Here is a 22,682-nt window from a genome sequence, read left to right as displayed (position 1 = left end):
ACAATTACTGTACAACTCAAGATTAAACCAGTTATAACTTATCATCTTATGGTAATTTAGGTAAGCAGTTTCTGTCTTTGAAGAGTAGACGCTAACAGTTAAAAACTCACCACTTCAGTACCCTTACCCTCACATGCATTAATAAACTACCAGCCACAAGCTTTTGAAATTAGATAAATAAAATTCTTTGCTTAAATAATTTAGGCATGTCAGTTTGGAAGTAAAATAAACAGATAGCTATCTGATTGAATAACAGAATATAAAATAAGTTTTAATTGGACAGATAGAATTAGAATTCACTGTTGAATTAGTTGACTCTTTCTGACACTAACTTTAATAGTTACTAGGATCTGTTTGCCAATACCTAGAACATAAATAATATAATCAGGCATTTCAACTGGAAATTAACTCACTGGTGCAGGGTAAGAGGTAGTCCTTAGACAGGCACTGCCAGCTATTAACTAAAGAGAAAATGGCTACTGTGTTAGATTCTCTAGAAAGTAAGTCACTTCATTTGCACTTTTGTGGGGTGTCCTGCAGTGATTCAAGATTGGGGGGAAATTATATCACCAGTGTCTTTTTTTTAGAAACCCCTCCCTTCCTCATATGATCAAATTCAGATTTCCAAGCAGTAGATCTGGATAATTCCAGCCATATGAGCTAATTTTACATTTTATATTTATATTTGAATACAGTTTTTTTGCAGTCAGTAATTTCATAGTTTGTATACATTTTCACGTTTGTTGATATTTTATGTTTTTGATGTATTTTTACAGAAAAAATGTTCAGAAATGTTTGTACAGTTTCTTACAATTTTACATAGGCTGTTATTCACATAATGATACTTGATTATAAAGTAGCTTTCGTTTTTATTTTTATACTGTTCAAAATGCAGTGCATGCATTTAAAATACTAATTGGAAATTTAATGTTATAGTGTAAGAGTAAACAAAGGATGCATTAAACAGATAGTAATATGGCACCATAATCTTTTGCAGTTTTCACTACAAAGAAATAATGTAATTTATAACAATGACGTTTAGGAAACACACATATAGTGATACATTTCTACACTGATATCATTAATAAAGGTTAAATTAAAATGTATGCGTATATAGTCAGAATAATGAATAATTTTGCCATAGAAAACCATGGCCTGGGCTCTATATAATAATGGGAGGGCTCTACAGTAAGGATGCCTATTATTTGAATGAAGACAACATTATAATTTTCCATTATACGCATATAGCAATGTATTTTACAACTTTGGAAGTATTGGTGAAGAATGAATGAGTATTCAGTTTATAAATCATATTCAAATAGTTAACAAAATATTAGTTAATATAGTACATTTTTATTGGAAGATGACACTCATTGTAGAGTTGGAAAAACTGGAAACAGTGATTCAGCCAAACCATTAATTATCTTTGGTAATTCTCTTATTAGAGCTTTCTTCCCTTTTGGAAATTGCCTGCTATCATCAAACTTCCTGTTACTTCAAGAGATATGTCATTTATATCTAGTCATAGTTCACTTTCACTGTTTGCTTGCTTAAAACTCTTGAAATTCTGCCTAGATGGCCATTATTGTCAATTTCAGCTGATAGGGTTATAAGAAGCATCCCAGTAGTTCATATTAAGGTCTCAGTCTCAGAGCTACAGGGTTTGTGGTTAAGTCTGGTTACTGTCTTTGTGGAGTCTGTGTATTTTCTCTGTGGTTGCATTCACATTCTTATGGAATGATTTCCACTTGAATGTAAAACAGTGTTACATATTGACTTTGTTTAAGGTGTCTCTTGATGGCTCAGTGGGTATACATAAATATGCACCAGTGGTAAGCAGTGTAGCCCTCACTGAGTGGGGTGGTAAATCTACCAACTAAACTCTCTTGAGTTGCATAACTAGGCTGTATATGGTCACCCAGGCTGCCTGAGTGGTAAAAACCTATAAAGCTATGAAATTAAGATACTATGAGTTGGTATTTTACCTTGGAAGGAGTGCTTTAATGAGCTGCTCTGCAGTTACAAAGGAGCTAAGACAGTATCATTGCAGGCTGATGGTAGTCACAGTTATAACTATGTGAGCAATTATCAATTGTTTATTTAAACTGCAGTGGCTGACTGATTAGTGAGGAGACAATGCCAGAGAAAATACTGTCCTCAATATATGTCTCATCACTGGATTCCAGATTTATTATGCTCTGAATGTTGGATATTACTGAGAGAAACTTTAAGGCTGATAAGTATTTATTATTAGAGTAGATATGATTTTAAGAGCCCTGTGTCCCTTATTGGAGGATAGGCAAGATGGGAAAGTTTTGTACTCAGTCTCTAGACATTATGGAGCATACTTAATTGTAAATATTTTACACATTTTTAAATAACCTCCTTTCATTTTTTAGTGTACTACCCCAGCAAACAAATGCAAAGAAAATAATAATATATTAATCTTCTGCTATGTTTTTATTTCATCCAGTCCACTGATATTGTAGGAAGTGTAAGGTAATACCCTTTTTTATTTAAATGCTAATGCTTTGTTGAGTGTGGTAATGAAACAATGTGTAATATGTTTTAGTGCATATAAGAAAGTTTTGAAGGGGCAGGCATTTTTTCTATGAACTCCTGCCCCGTGTGTTAGTTCTTTCAGGATGCAGGTAGTAGGTGAGAGAGAGAGAAAACAGGATGTGAGTGATTTAGCTTTGTGAAGGGGAGGATTAGGCAGAAAGAAGTAGTGATAGGACTAGCAGTGTGTGTGGGGAGAGGGTTATATAACGGCAGGTTTCTGAGGCTTTGATCTCTTTGTCTCTGATATTTGTATCAGTCTTCTCACGCATCCAGTCAATCATTTATGATGTTCTGGGGTGACTGATGGTTAAGCTGATTTTTATGTAGCAGGAACACCATCTTTTCCTTTCTCAGACAGATAGTTTTAATGCCAGGAGTGAGCAGTGCAAGACACTACTCCTGTGATATACTTCTGTGGGTTAAATAAGTGTGAGCAGTCCTTCACACTGCTCAGGAAAGTGAGTGACCTATGAAAGCTCCCTGTTATGTTTGTATTCTACTGCATTTGTGCTCGTGGTTTTCAAATCAACGTTCTAATTTTATAGTTGGTCACATGTTAATTTTGATGTGGCTGTTATGTACAGGCAGGGGTTTATGGACAGTGTAGCTTCTGCATGTCTTAGCAGGACATATAATTACTGTCCTTTTGTTTTATCCTTAAAACTCCACTAGGTGTAATAAAAAAACAAAGTTAAAAATGGAAAATGCCAGAGAAACAACCAACACTGGGCTGTCAAACCTAAAACAGTTTAATAACCACTACAGTTAGTTGAGCACTTTTGTTATTTACAAAACTAAGAACTTCATCAGAACTGGCACTACTTCTCAGAACATTAATGTTGTTTGAAGAATATGGACTTTTGTTAAATTCCAGTAAATCCATGTTATTTGTTTTAATAAAAAGAAGATTATGCATATTAACACTGATCTTTGTGGTAGTACAATGGATTAAGGTGACAATCTGCTTCGAAAAAACAAAACTTTGACTCCTGCAGCCCCAGTTTTCATACTGAGTGACTCTGAATAATCCATTTAGCCAGACAGTGCTCTGAGGCAGTTTGAGAAAGTGGGCTAGGATCCTCAGTTGTCTCTTGGACTGCATGTCCAGTAATTGTGTATGAACCTGTGACTTTAGCATTAGTGAAGAAATTCCTTATGACATGTAGCTTAGCATTTTAACTTAAATTGAAAGTTAGCTTTAAGCAGCAGGTCAATGAATTTACAAAATATTCATCAGATTGTAGTGACATATTAACATACAGTTAAACCAACAGAAGAAAAATAACATATTTGAGTAGTCTCCTTTTACTTTGTATCTAGCCCTTTTCAGATGCCTTCTATCCCCCCAATTTAATTTACACTATTATTTCAAATACACCATGTTAATTTAAAGTCATCTGTTGTCCTGAGTTTCACAGTTTCCTCTGGTAACTTACTCCATTGCTTACCATCCTCTTACTGCAACAGAATTTCCTTACATCCTGTCTAAATCTAATCGCATCAGTATGCAGCTGTGTTCCCTTTCTCTGCTTGCAATTTATCCCAAGTGATAGTCCTTCTACTCTGCCCCTTTCTATGCAATATGTTTACATTTTCTCACTCAGTCTTCCTCTCCTATACTTAAAAATAAACATTTCCTGCCCCTCTGGCCACTCTTTCTATGACAGTGAATACATTTTCTTTATTATTTGTGTAGGGGTAGAGGTGTTTAAATTAAAACGCATCACAGATTTTTTGCCAACAATCTTGTTGATGTACACTCCATTCTGGGTTTCTATAACATAATTTGGAGTGTCCATAAGTTGATTACACTGAAGCCATTTAGAAAGAGTCATTGAGAATGATTATCTACAGGACTTTCATCAGCCCAGATCATTTTTATGCAGGTGTATTTTATATAAAAAGTCAGTTGACATTTGTTTCCATAGGGTCATCACATCTGTTTTCCAGAACTCCCACTCTATACTGCTTTGAGTCTAGTGCAAGAAATCTATTGGCTGCTTATGTATGGTTTGTAAGACTGTTTTTTCTTTAAATACTTTATATTCTAAAATTTGCTTTGACTTATTCCTTAGAGTAGTTCCTTAACTTTCATATTTTGATATCACCATTTTAATGCTATTTTCTATTTTATATTGTCCATGATTACCTTAAGGTATGCAACTGATTTTGTGAAACATCATAAAAAATCCTTCTTGAGTATAACTACTTAAATGTTGTTCCATTGTTAACATTTATTAATTAATAATAAATGCCAGTGTGTCAGCGCTGTGATGTTGTCATGTCATGAAATGGACTAGTATCACATCTAAGGCTGGTTTCTATTTTGCAGCTCTTGAATACAGGAATAGTCACCATTGCCTGTGACACTGAATTAGATAAAGGAGGTAGGGAAAATGCATTAATTATTAAAGTTAATAATTTATATTAAATATCCCACCAACATATTACCATCATTTCTATTAACAGTAAAAGGATCAGTTCTTCTGGTTTGCTTTTGTAACTCCATATGATTGCACGCTGAGGTCTTGTGCAACAGTTTCCCTGATGTTTATTAGCCAGCTGTCTAGACCAGTTTTTATTGCAGATGTGGTAGAGAGGCCCTTTGCCTAGTCATGACCACATTACTTGGCTTTCAGTGACAGTGTGATACGCACTTGTGCAATCTGTATGGTGATTTCTGGATTTCTTCTTTTAGGAGTTAAAACATTTCACTCATCTTCTAACAGATTAACTGTTTGAAAGTCACAGTAGTTCTGACTTTGAAGCAGCTGACTCTCCATTAATATGCTAACTCTTCAAATTCACACAGTCCAGCACCTACTCTTAAATTTTAATGTATCATCTCATATTGTTTCCCATGTCCTTGCTTTCATTAAGAATTCCATCAGGCAACTGCAATTTAAATGAACGCACCTTTTACTTTCTCCTGCTCAGATCCTAGTTTCTTAGTATTATGCTACGATGTTCTGTCATTATGTCCTTTGATTCCAAATAATCATCAAACCATCTTGTGTAGCATGCCTGTTCTAATGCAAGATAAATACTCCTATTTCAATTCCTTTTGCTACCACTACTATAAAAAATGAAGTCTTGTCACTGTTATTTTCTTTGCTAGTGTGGTTACATTTCACTTTCTTGGCAATACGTTTCTATGTTTGGCTGGTATTTCCTGAACCAAACAGCCTTGAAGTGGACTGGTAACACTGAAGCATCTTTTGGCACTGCAAAATTCAGTGTCAGAAATGCCCATCCTTAGGTGAGTTTAGCAAGGATTACCCTTAGAAACGTCATTTAAAAGAAAAAGACCAAAACCAGTTTAATATGTACAGGGGTGATGCAGTGGGATTGTTGTCTTCCATAAAGCTGATAATTTAGGCTTGGTTAAATGTTAATTGAAGACTGATGGCATTGTTACATAAATGTTCAAGAAGCAACATTAAATATCAGTTTTATTTCTCTTTCAGGAGTGGAATCAGTACTATTACTTTGGCTGACTGTTTAGCAGTAGAATCAGACTGATACAGCTCATGATCTCATTACAAAGGACATTTGTGAATCCAGCACAGGAGTAAATGCATCATATCAACAGTGCTTAACTATGTCAGCTTATGTTTGTTACCTTTACAAACTGGTTGATTATCAGTTATCATGGTATTAAGATCTAGGAAAACTGCTTTTCTTTACTAGATATTCCTTTAGGCTTTGCATGGGAGACTAGAAATGGAGTCCAAAAAAGACTCGTAGTTTATCCTCTGGATGTATCATAGATGACAAACTGTAGGATAGTTATAGACTGATTGCCTCCCAACGACGTATAAGCTATAGAGGGGAATTGATGGTGACATATAGTCATTTAGAAGAAAACTCAATTATGACAGTAGAACAAAGGGGCAATAAAAGAAAGTCATATGGAACAAAGGATCATTTGTTATTAAATAAAGGCATAGTGGAGAACTGTAAAAAGGGGAAGAATCTAACTATGGCATGGATTGACTACGAAAAAGCATTTGATAGTATCCCACATTCATGGATAATAGAGTGCTTGAAAATGTGTAAGATACACCCTACACTGATTGACTGCATTACAGTGACCATGAAACAGTGGCAATTATGCCATGATAAAGGACAAATTATTATCTTATGGATAAAAATACACGGGGATATTCCAGGGTGACTCCCTGTCACCGCTGCTATTCTGCCTTGCCCATAACCTATTAAGCTGTCTACTTAAAAGCTTAGGCCATGTCTATAATTTGGCTCCTAGAAAACAACAAAGTGTAAACTTTTTCAGATGATATAAGAATGCCATTTGGTCTTGATAAATGTGCAAAAGCAACCTTTAAAGCTGGAAAACTGCAGAACCAGGAAAACATCAGTTTGGGATAAGAATGGGATATAAAAGAACTTGAGCAAGAGAGAGTGTATAAATATTTGTGAATTGATGAAGGATCAACGATAAAACATGAACAAATGCGAATAAAACTTAGTAAGGAATACTTTAGAAGACATAAGTTAATCCTGAAAACAGTGTTGACATCTAGGAACAAAATCCAAGCTATAAACCAGTTAGCTCTTCTTGTCCTAACTTACAGTTTTGGAGTGATTGACTGGCCCCAAAACATGTTTGATAGACTAGATAGGAAAACAAGAAGGATGCTTCATGCTCACCCAATGATTTATAAAAATCAGCGCATACCAAGATTATATATTCTCCATTCCAAAGGAGGGATGGGCCTCTTAAAATTGATTACATGTATAGATCTGCAGTTGTGGGATTCCACACATATCTGCTGACCTCACAAGACCCAAATGTAGTGAATGTTTTGAAACATGAGAGAATAAATCTAAGATGATTTCTCTACTTAATCTTACAGAAGCATATTGGCATCAAGCAGGATTGGAAATTAAACCAGAAGTAGATAAAAATCAGGTAGCAACTGAATGTGCCTAAAAACAAACAAAAGAATATACGGTGAAGGACCAGATGAAAAGGCAAGAAATGTGGAAAATGCATAAATATAGTCGCAAGTATAGAAAACTTCTGGAAGAACCTCATGTTGATCAGGAATGAATGCAGGAATGGTCATGGAGCGGCAAATTCAAACCAAGAGATGAAAGATTAATATTGGTGGCCCAAGATAGTGGACTGCATACACACTGGTTTCCATGTGGGAGAAACAGACAAATGTAGGTTTTGTAAAACTAAATTGGAAACAGTCGCACACCTCGTTGCTGGCTGTGACATACTAATGGCAGAAGGAGTGTATACTGAAAGGCAGAATAATGTGGCAAGACTGTTGAACTGGGGATTGTGCAAACACTATGGTATTGAAGTGGCTGAAAAACATTGGAAACAAGAGCCACAAAGCATCATAGAAAATTATGAAATTTACATCCCATGGGATTAGCCATTACCAATAGTTCAAAAAATAGATGCTAGAAAACTGGTTATAGTGGTCCATGAAAAGAGGACAAAAGTTGCATTTATCATTGAAATCACCACACCCAGTGACTATAGTGTCTTGAGTACAGAGAGACACAAAGTCATAAAATTTCAGGATTTGCAGGCATAAACCAGAGTGTGGAAAAAAGATACCCAGACAGTCCCAATAGTAGTAGGAGCGATGGGTCTTATAAAAAAGAATCTACAATCTTATTTAGATATGTTATCAATACATGTAACGCTATGAATTGCAGGAGTCTGTACTGGGCACATTGCGGGTGCTGCGAAGAGCACTTCTGGCTGACATCAAAGATTGAAACAATACTAATTTCATGAACTTTAATCGAACTTTGACTTAGGAATGGGGTACATTCCTGTCATGGTATTAGAAACCCAAAAGATTTGGAGAAATTAAAAAATACGTTAGATTACAGGCAAATAAATGCTTGGAAGTGGAGGATGAAAAAGAAAGTGTAATTTGGAAGAGCACTTAAGTAAACCATTTAGGCTACTTCTAAACTTCAAACACAGAGAAACAGTTGCCAAAAAGTGCCAATAACCAAAAAAAGGCAGCTGAATCCATTTACTGCCTGATTTTCCTTCAGCTGCCTTTCTTTTGGTACTTGTAAACAGACTGAACTTCATTGGTTCACTGACTGTTTACCTAAATTAAACATAATCCCCCCAAAATTGATTACCTAAGTTGAATTGTGCATTAGCATTATACTTTTAGTACATACTCCAGAATGATGAAAAAGGAGCCATTCTAGTTGACAGTTTAGAATGTGACAATGCAAAGGATATGGATAGACCTGTAGTCACAATGAAATATTTTCATTTCTTCATTAAGCATAACCCATCAAGGGGGTAGAATACAAACTGTGGAACTCACAGTGTTAAAAAAAGACAAAATGGTAGCAGTCTGTGCGCAGGTATCTAATAATTTTAGTATAAAAAAATCCTAAGTATGGAGAACGTTGACATCTGTGCAGTAACTGAAACCTGGTTCAAGGCTCCAGAGAGCACTCCAGCACTACTGGGCTACAACTCATACCACACATTTTGGCCACAGAACACGGACCGAAACACAAAAGGAGGGGGTGGATCCATATTCATCAAGGATACTCACACCTCCAGGTTAGTGGCGCAGCATGATACCTCTGAGATCATCCATAGGTTCATAGGTAGGTACTAGGCTATCAGCCCTGCGACCAATACAAGCCCAGCCAAAAAGGTTCCCTGGCTTTTGCCACCCAAGAAAATTATTTTCCTGTGCCACTGTCAAGCAGAGCCACAGAGGTGATTCCCGGGGTGAATTTCCTATTTCCCATCCAGTCATCAAGATTTTTCTTGAAGAGTGCTAATGAGGAGCTTTGCTTGATATAGATAGGTAGTTTATTCCCGAGTATGGGAAGTCTCTGGGACAGGAATCTATCCCTCCGGCATGTTCTGTTTATTGTGGTGACAACGTTTAGGTCCCTAGAACGTGTAGCTCGGAGGGATTGGGATTTCTTTAAGTGGAGCATGTCCAACAGCTCTGGGTTTGACATAGCTTTGTATGTTAGGCAGAGATCACCTCTGAGTAGGCGATATGCAACGGAGTAAAGCTGGAGTTTTTTGAGACGGTCTGTGTAGGGCATCTGTTTGAGGCCAGTAATCTTCTTTGTGAGGTATTTCTGCAGCCTTTCCAGTTGTTGTAGATGTCTTGTGAGGTACATACCAAAAGGGGCGTTGTACTCTATAATTGGTCTAATGAGTGATGAGTAGAGGGGAACAATGACCTCTTTTTTTCTGGATGAGAAACCTTTTGTGATGAGGTGTGCCACATAGAAGGATTTCCTGACTACTGTGGGGATGTGATTATAAAAGGAGAGACTACTGTCCACCTGTGTCCCAAGGTCTCTTATCACACTTTCAGTGTTAAGTATACTACCACCTATGTTGTAGTTCATGGGTACAGAGTTTTTACCAAAGGGGATGACAATGCACTTTTTAGCATTGAGCTTGAGGCCAAGGCTTTGACACCAGGCATCTGTCTCAGTGAGGCCCTTTTGTAGGATGTCCACATTGTTAGGAGTTTCGATTATGGCTCCTAGTTTGCAGTCATCTGCGAACTTCGTTAGCCAAAGACCTTCTGTGTTAGCCTGTACTTCGGAGAAGTAGATACCAAACGGGAGAGGACCCAGGACTAAACCCTGTGGTACTCCACTTGTCACTAATCTGAAGTCGGATTTGGGGTCTGCTACTTTCACAGTGTGGGTTCTGTCAGTGAGCCAGTTGGCAACCCATCTTGTGACATAGGGATTTATACCTAGTTTAGTGAGTTTGTCTATAATTCCAGAGTGGGGGATGGTGTTGAAAGCCTTGGCAAGATCTAGATAGGCTGTGTGAACCCCCTTACTCTTGTCTACAGCTTTGGTGACTGCTTCAAAGAAGTCTATCAGGTTTAGAAGACATGATCTGCCTTTTACAAACCCGAACTGGGTGGGATCCAGAGTTTGGATATTACTAATATCTTTGTTTATAAGTTCCATGATGATACGTTTCATGGCCTTGCAGACCAGGCTCATCAGGCTTATGGGGTGGGAGTTCCCGGGGTCCATGGTGGCTCCCCCCCTTATGGAGTGGGATAACCGTTGCTGTGCACCATTCAGCAGGCACAAAGCCTGAGGTGAGGCTATGATTGAACATGGTACTTAGGTGGGGTGCCAGTTCATTCTGTAGTTCATGTAAAACGCAGCCTGGGATGTTGTCTGGTCCCATGGATGCTGTGTTCTTGGCTTTGGAGAGTGTGGTTTTTACCTGTGCAGCCGTGATTACAGGAACTTTGCATTCTTCTGGTATACAGATGGGCTCTTTAGTGGGTGAGAGGGGAGTAAAGTTAGCACTGAACCTATCTGCCAGGATGTTGGCAATATCAGTTGGGTCTGTATATTTAGTGCCATTGTGCTGTAATTCAGAGCAGATCTGAGTGTTGCCATTGAGATTCTTGACATAGCTATAGAATGCTTTGTGGTTGTCTTTAGAATCGGTGATTTTGTTTTTGTAACTAGATTTGGAGGATTTTATCAGGGATCGCAGCTTCTTACTGAGACTGACCAGGGAGCTCCTCCACATGTGGAATTTTGCTCTCTTTTGCAAGAGTTTCTTCCTTCTGTTGTACAGTTTGTTTATGGCAGGGGACCACCAGACTGGCTCCTTTTTTTGGAGGATAGCGTCTTGGTTCTGTTTGGGATAGCATGATCCATGCACTCATGTAAGTGCTTATATAGTGCAATTGTGAAGGATTCAGTAGTTGTAAGTGTATTGTCCATCTGCATGGGTGTCATGAAGTTCACCACTTCTGTCTTAAGAAGCATGAAGTTGGCTTTGGAGACATTTTTTACCATGGTTTCCTTAATGGGGGGTGGAGGCAGGATATGAATATCTAGGGTAATTAGCTTATGGTCAGATCAGACCAATGAGGAGTTGACTTCAGGTGTGGAACACCGGTCACTCATATTGGTAATGACTAGATCTAGGATATTGTTGCCCCTCATGGGGGTGTGGATAAGTTGATCCAGGGCATAGGAGTTTATTAATTCCAGAAAGCGTTGAAAGCGTTGAGTGAAGGAGTTGGTACATGAGTAGTTTTCCCAGTTAATGGTGGGGTAGTTGAAATCGCCCATTATTAAGGTGTTTGGTTGAACCCTAATATTTTCCAGTATATCAAGAAAAGAGGAGTGGGAATCCTGGGGCATGGTGGGTGATCTGTAGCAAGCTACAATTTGTATTGCAGTTTTGCCCAGAGTTAGTTGCACTTGCATAACCTCGGCTGCATTATGCTGAGCAACTAGCCTGGAGGTGTAGATATCCTTAATGAATATGGACACACCTCCACCTTTGGTGTTCCGGTCCAGGTTACATGGCCGAAAAGTGTGGTATGAGTTATAGCCTGGTAGGGCAGGGGTGCTTTCTGGAGCCTTGAACCAGGTCTCAGTCACTGCACAGATATCGATGTTCTCCATTTTAAGGAGTGCCTCGAGTGAGTGCATTTTGAGGTTTAGACTTCTAGCATTGAGTAGCATCACCATCAGTTTTTGCTTGCCTGTACTTGTTACGATGGTGAATTTGTCATTTGAACCGTGCCTAAAACAGGCACTATAGGAGTGGCAAGAACCTTAGCCAGTATCCAGAATCCCAGGGGTGACAGGTGCAGGCCATCTCTGGCCAAGCATCGTGGTCTGTCGACCATGTCATCCCAGGCAGACAGATACTGGATCCCTTTAGAATGGCACCAGAAGCTTAGCCAATTGTTGAAGTCAATCATTTTGTCCTTGTACTGCGGTATCATTTTGGGTGATGGCAGAATGCTACTCAGGGCTAGGGTCATACCTGCCTGGGCTACAAGATCGGAAAGCTCTTTCATGTCTCTTTTCATGTAGTCCAGGGAGGTACATCTCAGGTCGTTCACACCAACATGGACAATGACAGAGTCATATTTGTACTTGTTGTGGAGTGACCTGAGTGCGTGTGCAACTAACATCGGGCAAATCTGCAATGCAAATTGTGGTCTGCTACAGATCACCCTCCATGACCCAGGACCACCACTCCGCCTTTCTGCAGACACTGGAAAACATGACGGTCCTACCGAACACCCCGATACTGGGCAATTTCAATTACCCTACCATTAACTGGGAAAACTACTTGAGTACAAACTCCCAGGCTCAGCGCTTCCTGGAATTTATCAACTCAAATGCCCTGGATCAGCTGGTAAACTCCCCTACCAGAGGCCACAACATATTGGACCTGGTCATCACCAACATGGGCGACAGGTGTTCTGTACCGGAGGTCAACCCGTCACTGGTTAGATCTGACCATAAACTAATCACCCTAGATGTCCACACCCCACCACCACCCCCAACCAAGGAAACCACAGTGAAAAACTTTTCTAAAGCAAACTTCACCTTATTTAAGGCAGAGGTGGTAAGTTTCACAGCCCCCACGCTAAAGGATAACACTGCCCAAGATGCAGAATCCTTTACAATTGCACTCTATGTGCACCTACAAGGATGCATGGATCATGCCATCCCTAGCAAGACCAAGACTCACTCCCCTAAGAGAAGGAAACTAGTCTGGTGGACCCCTGCCATAAATAGGTTATACAACAGAAGGAGGAAACTAGTTCAGAAAAAAAGCAAATCCCAAGAAGGAAAGACATCCCTGATCAGTATCAGTAAGAAACTAAGGTCCCTCAGAAAATCATCCAAGGCTAACCTCGAAAGAAAAATAGCCAAGGATTTGAAAGATAACCACAAAGCCTTCTTTAGCTATGTCAAGAATCTAAGTGGCAACTCGCAGATATGCTCTGTGCTAGTGCAAAATAGCACAAAATATACTGAACCTACTGATATTGCCAACATCCTGGAAGATAGATTCAGTGCAAACTTCACCTCCCTCTCACCTTCAAAAGGGCCCACAACAATACCGGAAAAGTGTAGTGTCCCAGAAATCACAGAAGCACAGGTGAAAACAGCCCTTTCAAAAGCCAAAAACACAGCATCAATGGGGCCAGATGGTGTCCCAGACTATGTCTTGCATGAACTACAGAACGAACTAACCCCCCCACCTAAACACGCTGTTCAACCTCAGCCTCTCCACAGGCTACATGCCCATAGAATGGTGCACAGCAATGGTTATTCTGCTCCACAAAGGAGGGGCCAAAACTGACCCTGGTAACTATCGCCCCATAAGCCTGACTAGCCTGGTCTGCAAGGGTATGGAGCGCATCATCATGGAACTCATTAACAAAGACATTGGGAACCTCCAAACACTTGACCTGACCCACTTCGTCTTTGTTAAGGGCAGATAATGCCTACTAAACCTGGTTGACTTCTTCGAGACAGTCACCAAGGCCATAGATGAGGGAAAGGTGGTTCACACAGCCTACCTTAATCTCACCAAGGCGTTCAACACCATTCCTCACTCGGGTATTATAGAAAAACTCACCAGCCTGAACATAAACCCCTATGTTACAAGATGGGTTGCCAACTGGCTTACAGACAGAACTCACACAGTAAGAATAGCGGGCTCCAGGTCCGACTCTAAACCAGTCACAAGTGGTGTCCTGCAAGGCTTGGTTATGGGACCCCTACTGTTTGGCATATATTTCTCAGAAGTACAGGCATACACAGGAGGACTATGGCTAACCAAGTTCGCTGATGACTGCAAACTGGGAGCCATAACTGACTCTCCGGCTGACATGGACATCCTTCAAAAAGGTTTTCCTGAGACAGACACCTGGTGTCAAAGTCATGGCCTCAAGCTAAATGCCAAAAAATGCATAAAAACAAAACACCCACGAATTATCACATAGGTGGCAGCCCCCTTAATACAGAAGAGGTAATAAGAGATCTGGGGACCCAGGTAAATAGTAATCTCTCCTTTGACAATCATGTTGCCAAAGTAGTTAGGAAATCCTTCTATATGGCCCATCTAATTACTAAGGGGTTCGCATCTAGAAATAAAGAGGTTATAGTGCCCCTCTACTCGTCACTCATCAGACCCAATATAGAGTACAATGCCCCATTTGGGATGTTCCTCACAAGACACTTCCAACAGCTGGAAAGACCAGAAAAGCACCTCACCAAGAGGATTACTGGCCTCAAACATATGTCCTATGCAGCCCGACTGAAAAAACTCCAGCTGTACTCAGTGGTATATCGCTTACTCAGAGGTGATCTCTGCCAGACTTACAAAGCCATGTGCAACTCAAAATTGATGGACATGCCCCACCTAAAGAAATCCAAGTCACTGTAAGCCACATGCTCTAGTGAGCTAAACCTCACCACAGTGATAAATAGAACATGCTGGAGGGATAGACTCCAGTCACAGAGACTCCCCATGCTTTGGAACAAAATTCCTAACTACATTAGGCAGAGCCCCTCAGTAACACTCTTCAAGAGAAGCCTTGATGAGTGGATGGGTAACAGAAAATATACCCCTGGGATCACTTCATTGGCTCTGCTTGACAGAGGCTCAGTTAATTAATCAATGGGGCGGCGAAAGCCGACACACTCTAGCTAGGCTTAAAAATGCCCTTGGGCAGATACCTTAGTACCTACCTATGAACCTGTGAACCATCATAACTACTTGTGTAGAAACACTAAAGGCTTTGAGGGGTAATTTATACTATTGTATGGTGTTAATGGGTCAGCTGAGGACTTGTAAGTGAAGAGGTCTGGAGATTTCTAAATCTTCTGTTTTTCAAAACTTTCAAACCATCCAGAATAGTTTTCAGTTAATCTAATTAGTTTAAATGTGTAACTAAATGGTGAGCGCATGGTTGTCTTGGGAGGTGAGAGCAGTTAATTTCCCCAAGCAACAAGCAGTTAGTACATAGGAAAAGAAACAAAATTTAAACTTAAAAAAAATCAAATGGTATAGGTATATATCTTATTTAAGCTATTGCTCAAAACAGAACTCCTGTAAGTTAACACAGACTGAGAGTATAGTAGGAAGCAATACCTTTTTACTATAAAGGCTGCCAGCTGATCACACTTTATTTAGATTATAAATCACCTACCAGTAGACATTACATTACAAATGAAATTTACTACCCTCTTTTAGTTCTAAGCTACTAGAGTAAATAAAGGTTTACCTTTGAAAGGTTGAAAACCGTTTTTGCGAACAGCCAGTTGAGTGAACCAAAAAGCCGATTCCTGCTTAGTGAATGTCACAGAAGTTCAAAACTCGGCAAATTGAACAGCAGATTCGCTGGGTTTTGAACTCCGATATCGAAAACACAATGTAATGTAGGGGGGCAAGCCCCCTTGCACCCCCTACTGTAATCTTATAACTCGGAGGTTGCACTAAAGTGGGGAAAGGGTCCATTTCCCGATCCCCACTATAGTGCACTCCATACCCAACATGCCGGATCTGCAATGAGCGAATGTCAATGTGCATTCGCTCATTGCACATTCAACGCATTTTTTTAGCCTTTCTGGAAAATTGAAAACGTACTTTCGCACAAGCATGTTCGACAGGTCAGCTTTCAAAGGTAAACCTAAATAAATGGCACCTATTCTATGTGCTCATTTAAAACTAACTTCTACTTTTTTTCTTATTCGTTTCACTATTACACCCTTAAATACTCTTCATCTTCATGCTGATTTACGTTATTTTTACCCATGGAACAAACAAAATAAATAGAACCAGTTCAACACTGTCTGTAGTATATATGGGTGTATATATGTTTGTGTGCAGCCACATACATTTGCATATACTTGCATGGGAGCACATTTCCTATTTAGGAAGGATTAGTCAGTGTAAATGGCATAGATAGTACAGTAGCTTTCATGCACAGCATTTGTTTTAAGCAACATTTTATGCCACAGAGTTTTATTAGAGTCACTAGCACGGTACTTAACATTAAAACCAAATTTTAAAGGGTATATTATTTGCTCATATGCATTTCCAAAGAGGAGTATTTCTCCTGCTATGAGTTACATTTTTCTTGTTGATAGTGGACCCTAATTATGTACACACATAAAAGATTTTCTGAAGGTCTGGTGGTTCTCTGTGTGAAGATCATGAAGTCTTGTAGCAGTGCTGTAGCTGTTTAAATCAGTATGTTACCTGACTTAATGACTCTACTAGCCACTAAAATGAAGGCTAAACATGGGAAGACAGATCATATTTAGTTCTGTGACAGATGAGTCCTTCTGAAGTTTTTTTAAATCATACTGACCATTAGATATATCAGGAAATGTGTTGTGCTTGCTATTGTTGTTTTAAAAACACAATTCTTTCTGTTGACTATCTTCACAGTAATGCTGTGTAGTTTTGGGTCCTCAAGAAACATAAAGTGGCCCTCATGAGGTAATTTTTACGTTTGTAATATGTAAAAGAACCCTGATGCTTAACATGCATTTTGTTAGTACAACAGGGAGAATGAAGTACATTGCCTTATATGTGCGTAGGATAGAAGGTTATAATCTGATCATAACCAGCTTTTTATTTGTTTCAGACATGGATGCCAAAAAATTCACCTTGAGAGCAAAGCTTGAGAGGTGACTCATGGCATTCATGTTGAGAACAAATAAAGATGGTTATAATTGGAGACCTGATCAAAATTATTTGTCGTGCATGGAGCTCCATGCATTACCAAATACAGAGAAAAGTATAGGAAAGTGAAATGCTTTTCCAGCTTTTAAAGCTTTTGAAACCCAGTAAAGCACTCAGTGCTGTCATGCAGATAGCATGGACAGGCAAAGTTCCCCACTGTAGAATAGCTATAAAAGCTGTTACATACTTCACTCCACTCCACCTTCTTGTTTACAAGTGTGGCACAGTGAGGTTCTAACTTTAAAACGTTATTTCACTTTATTTATCTTTTTTGGCCGGGAGTCTCCACTGTTCGTTCCTAGCATAAAACCCAGTCTTAACAGAACTCAAGTGCCCTTAAAGAGCTTTTTTAAAGCACTCCTAAACACTGTTAATATCAGGTCTTGAGCTAGGAATGCCCTTAACATGTTTATATTGTTCTCAGTTTCTGAGTGTAATTGTGACATTTGTGCGGTACATAACATTGTTTACATGGGACATACTGCACTCTGTTCCTCCTAGTCTTCTGCTGACTTCAGTGTTTTGGATTTGCTTCCTAATCTGGGATGTTGTTGATACCAGTGTTATACTGTTGCATAGCCATGTTTCCAGTGTTAGAGATTTTGTAAAGACTCAGCATTATAGTTCAAAGACAGTAGGTTGAATTCTTTTTACTTACAAATTATATAAATATTATGTTGTTCTTGGCTAGGTACTAACTGCCTTGGAACAGAGCTGATTACTGTGATACTAGTTATTTCACTATGTTGGTTTTGTTTCATTTTGTTTATAGCTTAGAAATTGAATCATGGACCTTATACATTGTGTGGTATGAAAATGTAGCTCCATAAATACATAGGAGGGTTGCACTTTAGAGAACTGTGCAGCTTTGCAATGCAGCTTGCAACAAAGAGCAGCATATGTTACATTTTATACTAAGTTATTTAATAATTGCCTTACCAAATTCAACTACAGTTTTTAAATATCAGTTGTGTAACAAAACCTGAATATGAGCAGTTCAGAAAGTGAACAAACAATCTAAACAAAATATTAGGCAGTTTGGAGGTAAGAGCACTCGAGTTTAATCCGTATCCTTGCTAACAAGAAGAGTTATGTATGTGCCCCTCAACACTTTGTGCACCCACAAGTAAAACTGTTGAAATTATCTTTCCTCACGTTCACAACATACCAACACTGCCCCTAATAAGCAAGGTCTATCACAAGGTACACACATGTACATGCATACACATACATGTGAGCACGCTTGCGCACACACACACACACACACACACACACACACACACACACACACACACACACACAGATACAACGCATACTGCATGCTTATCTACATGCACATTTTTGGCATGACAGTCCACCTCAGTCGAGTTGGAGAAAACCAAAGCATCTGGATAAAATCCACAGAGACTAGGAGAACATGCAAACTCCACACTGAAAGAACCGCAGCTAAGAACTCAACCAGATAGCCAAGCAACATGAGATGCAGTACTATAGTCAGTGCCACTGTGCCAATGACCAGTTATTCTCTCACAATTTCTACCTCGCCTCCAAAGATAGATGATTGTGGTATAAAATGATGATGTTTCTTTGTGCAAATGTCAGAAAAATTATAGACAACTTTTACCCTTAAATGCACTGCAACATCCCCCTGCACATACACATAACACACAGAAATAATTGATGATAAGTTGCTCCATCTCACCTTTGTTCTTGCTGTTTGGGTTTGGAGCCAATCCTCGGCCTACTTCTATACCTCGAGAGCTATTTACTGGCTCAAGGTTAACCTTTATCCCAGAATGCCCAGTGTCAGCTACCCAGATCTCGTTTGCCACTTCAGCTGTGAGGTTGTTCATTACTGGCTCAGGCTTAGTATAGTTTTTTTCTATGATTATAATTGTTTATTCTTAAAATTTGTCAAGTTTTTGTCTAGATATAGCTCTTTATCCCTTATCGTCTTTCTTGTGTGTGTTGTAGCTTTGTTGGCCATCACTCCATATCTCACAGGCCTTCTGTTTCCCCTGAACTCATTTAAATTAGAGAACCCCCCCCCCTTAGGAGAGCCGTTTAAATTAGAGGATCTCTGTTCTGTTACTTAACTGTAAAAAAAAAAAAAAAACTGTTTGTTTTTTAGTATAGTAGTGTAACATGTCTAAAGAGGCCAACATTTCTGGCTTCAAAAACTGTGACTCATGCTGTCAGAAAATGTCTCTGACAGATGGGCACACTAGCTGTGTTTATTGTTTAGGGGCTGTGCACCTGCAGGACTTCTGCTCTATCTGTCATGCATTTAGTCCAAGGGTCCTGCAGGAGCACAAAAACAAATTAATCCTTCGAGGATTATTGAAACCACAGGATTCCCCGGCTAAAGGTTCTCAGCCAGTTAAATACTCTAAGTCTGTCAAGCCGTCAGCTCCATCCTCGGAACCGACTCCTGGGCTTGAATAACCAAGTTTGTCTGTGCCGACTAGCATTGACAAGTCATCTCCTCCCTTGGCTCTAACTGCCACCTCGGAGCTGTCTCGGAGCCACAAGCGAGCAAGGTCTCCTTCATTGGAGCCGATCTGCTCCGTGCCACAGTCACCCTTATTAGGAAGTGAGTGCAGTCATCACTCTTCATCCCACTCATCTTAATCCTCTAGGTTATAAGATCAGGATGTGGAGAGAGTAGTCAGCAGGTTGCTTAAATCACAGGCCCTTGTGAAATTACTTTCCAGCCCACCTCAGCAGGTTGCGGCTCCATCCGCCTCCATCTCCATTCCTCCTCCGACTACACTTATTTCAGAGCCAGAGGCCATGGATGCGCTGATAGTAGAACCGACCGTGCCGATCACCTCCTCTTCGGTTCCGATGTTGGCTCCAATCACCTTGATTGTTCTGTCCATCAAGGGATCTGGGCACTGAAGCTCTCTTGTTGGCTCCGAGGGGGGAAGTGGCATCGGTCCCTTGTCCGACCCCGCTCTCCCTCTCAGAGCTTCGGGGCAGGTAAGCTCGGCTCCCACATCGGCCTCTGAGCCACCGTCCTCGACGCGGAGAAGGACTCCCATCTCTTTTGGAGCTTTCTTTGCCTTGGAATCGTGACACTTTCGAGGTCATGCGGAGTTTGCTGTCCCCTGAACCAGCCCTACTTTCAGCCCCATCGGCTCCTTCTCTTGTGGTGCCTATGCCAACACCTTATCGGGTGAACCCTCTTCTTCCGAGGCCTCCCGTGATCACTCAGAGGTGCCTCCTTGGAAGAAGAAGTGCAAGAAGAGGCACCTAGAATCCCTTGAGTCTGTCACCTCAGATACAGGCCTGGATGAATCGGAAGGGTCCCCCAGGTCCCCCTCTGAAGATGTTTCCTCTTGGGACATCCTTGAAATGCTTAGCCAGAGGGGTGGATGGTCTTCCCTAGCCCCTACCGAGGATGAGTCTGTATACCTGGAGGCATTCGGTTCCCGACCCTCCACCTCCTGGGTGTCTCCACCTTTCAATCCACTCATGTCTGTAGTGGCTCGAAAGGCTGGGTCAGCTCCGGATTCTGTGGAACCTACTCTGAGGAGACCAAATAAGTTCATAGCCCCCCAGGATAAACAATTTCTTTCTAAAGGTGTGCCAGTTGATGCCATGGTGGTAGCAGCAGCCACCAAGAAAGAGTTAGCAGAAACTTCTTCGTCTGTCCATCCACCAAACAAAGAGTCTAGGATGATGGACAGATATGGGAAGCAAATTTTTCCTCAGCAACCTTCTCAATGAGGTCCCTGAATTATCTCTCTCATTTTACACAACTTCAAACAGGTCTCCTAAAAGAGCTTGGAGATACCCTACACAATTCTGCAGCTGAGGGAGCTTCAGCCAAATTAGCTTCCCAGCTTGCAACTCTTAATTCTATAGTCAACTCCTCCATGAGGCTGATTTCCTATCCAGCCGATGGAATGAGCAGAGCCGCAGGTACAGGAGTGGCTCTCAGGAGACATGCTTGGCTGCGGCTGTGTCAGTTTGCGGAACCCTTTTGGGTGTCCTTCACAAATACTCCCTTTGATGGCTCCTTACTTTTTGAGCCTCAGGTGAAAGACATGCTTACCAGGTGTGAGCAGGAAGGCAAGACTCTCTCTGCTGTGGGAGTCTGTATTTCCACTCCTAACAGACCTTATCCCAAAGCTCAGAAGGGTGGAAAGATGTGGTTTCGGAAGTCCCAGGGACCCTTGCCTGACAAACGTGGTGATTTATCCCCCAGGGGCAGAGGGGGAAACAACAACAATGGCAGACACCATCCTCGTGGCAGAGGGGGACCGCAAAATCAGGGTGACAGAGAAATTTTCTCTGCCAAACCTTCCAGCATCCCTGATGGGTTGCCCAACTGCTCACCTCTGGAGGCAGTCGGGGGAAGACTTTCCCTGTACCCAAAACCCTGGCAAAATATAACAAGAGACAAATGGGTACGTACTATCTATCATATCCGGAGGTTACAAAATCCCCTTTCATCAACCCCCTCTAAAGTCAAAAAAGTCCATCCCAGATGCCACACCCAATCTAAGGGATCAAGCAGTTATTCAAGTTTCAAAACTGCTAGAAAAAAAAGCCATTCAGGAAGTCCCCGCAGACCAACTAGGATCTGGAACTTACTCAAGATTCTTTTTAGTACCAAAAAAGACAAGGGACTGGAGACCAATACTGGATCTCAGCAGATTGAACAAATCTGCACAAAAAGAAAAGTTCCAGATGGTAACACTGCAGTCCATTCTCCCCTTTCTGGGTCAGGACAATGGATGTGCTCCATAGATCTTCAGGATGTGTACTACCATATCAAAATGGACAGACTTTCCAGGAGATTGCTTCACTTCTGGGTAGGGGCCAGTCATTATTAGTTCAGAGCTCTGCCCTTTGGTCTCACCACAGCCCCCAGGGTGTTTACCAAATGTATGGCAGTAGTCACGGCTCACCTGAGACATCAAGGATTCCAGGTGTTTCCCTATCTAGATGACTGGCTCCTAACTGCTACCACCAGGCATCAACTCTTAGAGGCACGGGATTATACAATATCAACCTGCACCCAACTAGGCATTACAGTAAATTTGAAAAAATCTGCCTTGTTGCCCTGTCAATCTGTTACATATATAGGAGCAAAATTAAACACAAAACAGATGTTTGCAAGGTTACCTCAGGAAAGAGTTTTTTTCTATTCGCCAACAAGTGTCATATCTAATGCAGAGCAGAAAGGTCCAAGTCAGACATGTCCTGCAAGTTCTAGGCTCCAGCTGCCATTCTTCTTGTACCATTAGCGCGTTACCACATGAGAGTCCATCAGTGGCTTCTCTTCATGCTGTGGTCCTTCCAGGAACTACCCATGTCTCATATGATCCTGATTACAGAAACATGCAAAAGACACCTCTCTTGGTGGATGGTCTCCCCAATGGTGACTCAGGGCAGACCTTTCATTCAACCCCCTCCAGTAGCCACAGTGACCACGGACACCTCCCTGATAGGGTGGGGGGGGGGCATTATCTAGGCAGGACAGTCCAAGGCATGTGGCAACCTCACGAGTACCATCTGCATATCAATGTCTTAGAGATGAGAGTGCTGCTCCTAGTAT

This window comes from Protopterus annectens, chromosome 11.part0 (assembly GCF_019279795.1).
Source record: "Protopterus annectens isolate FY-2018-M chromosome 11.part0, PAN1.0, whole genome shotgun sequence".
Classification (NCBI taxonomy): domain Eukaryota; kingdom Metazoa; phylum Chordata; order Ceratodontiformes; family Protopteridae; genus Protopterus; species Protopterus annectens.
This window is presented reverse-complemented; position numbering follows the sequence as displayed.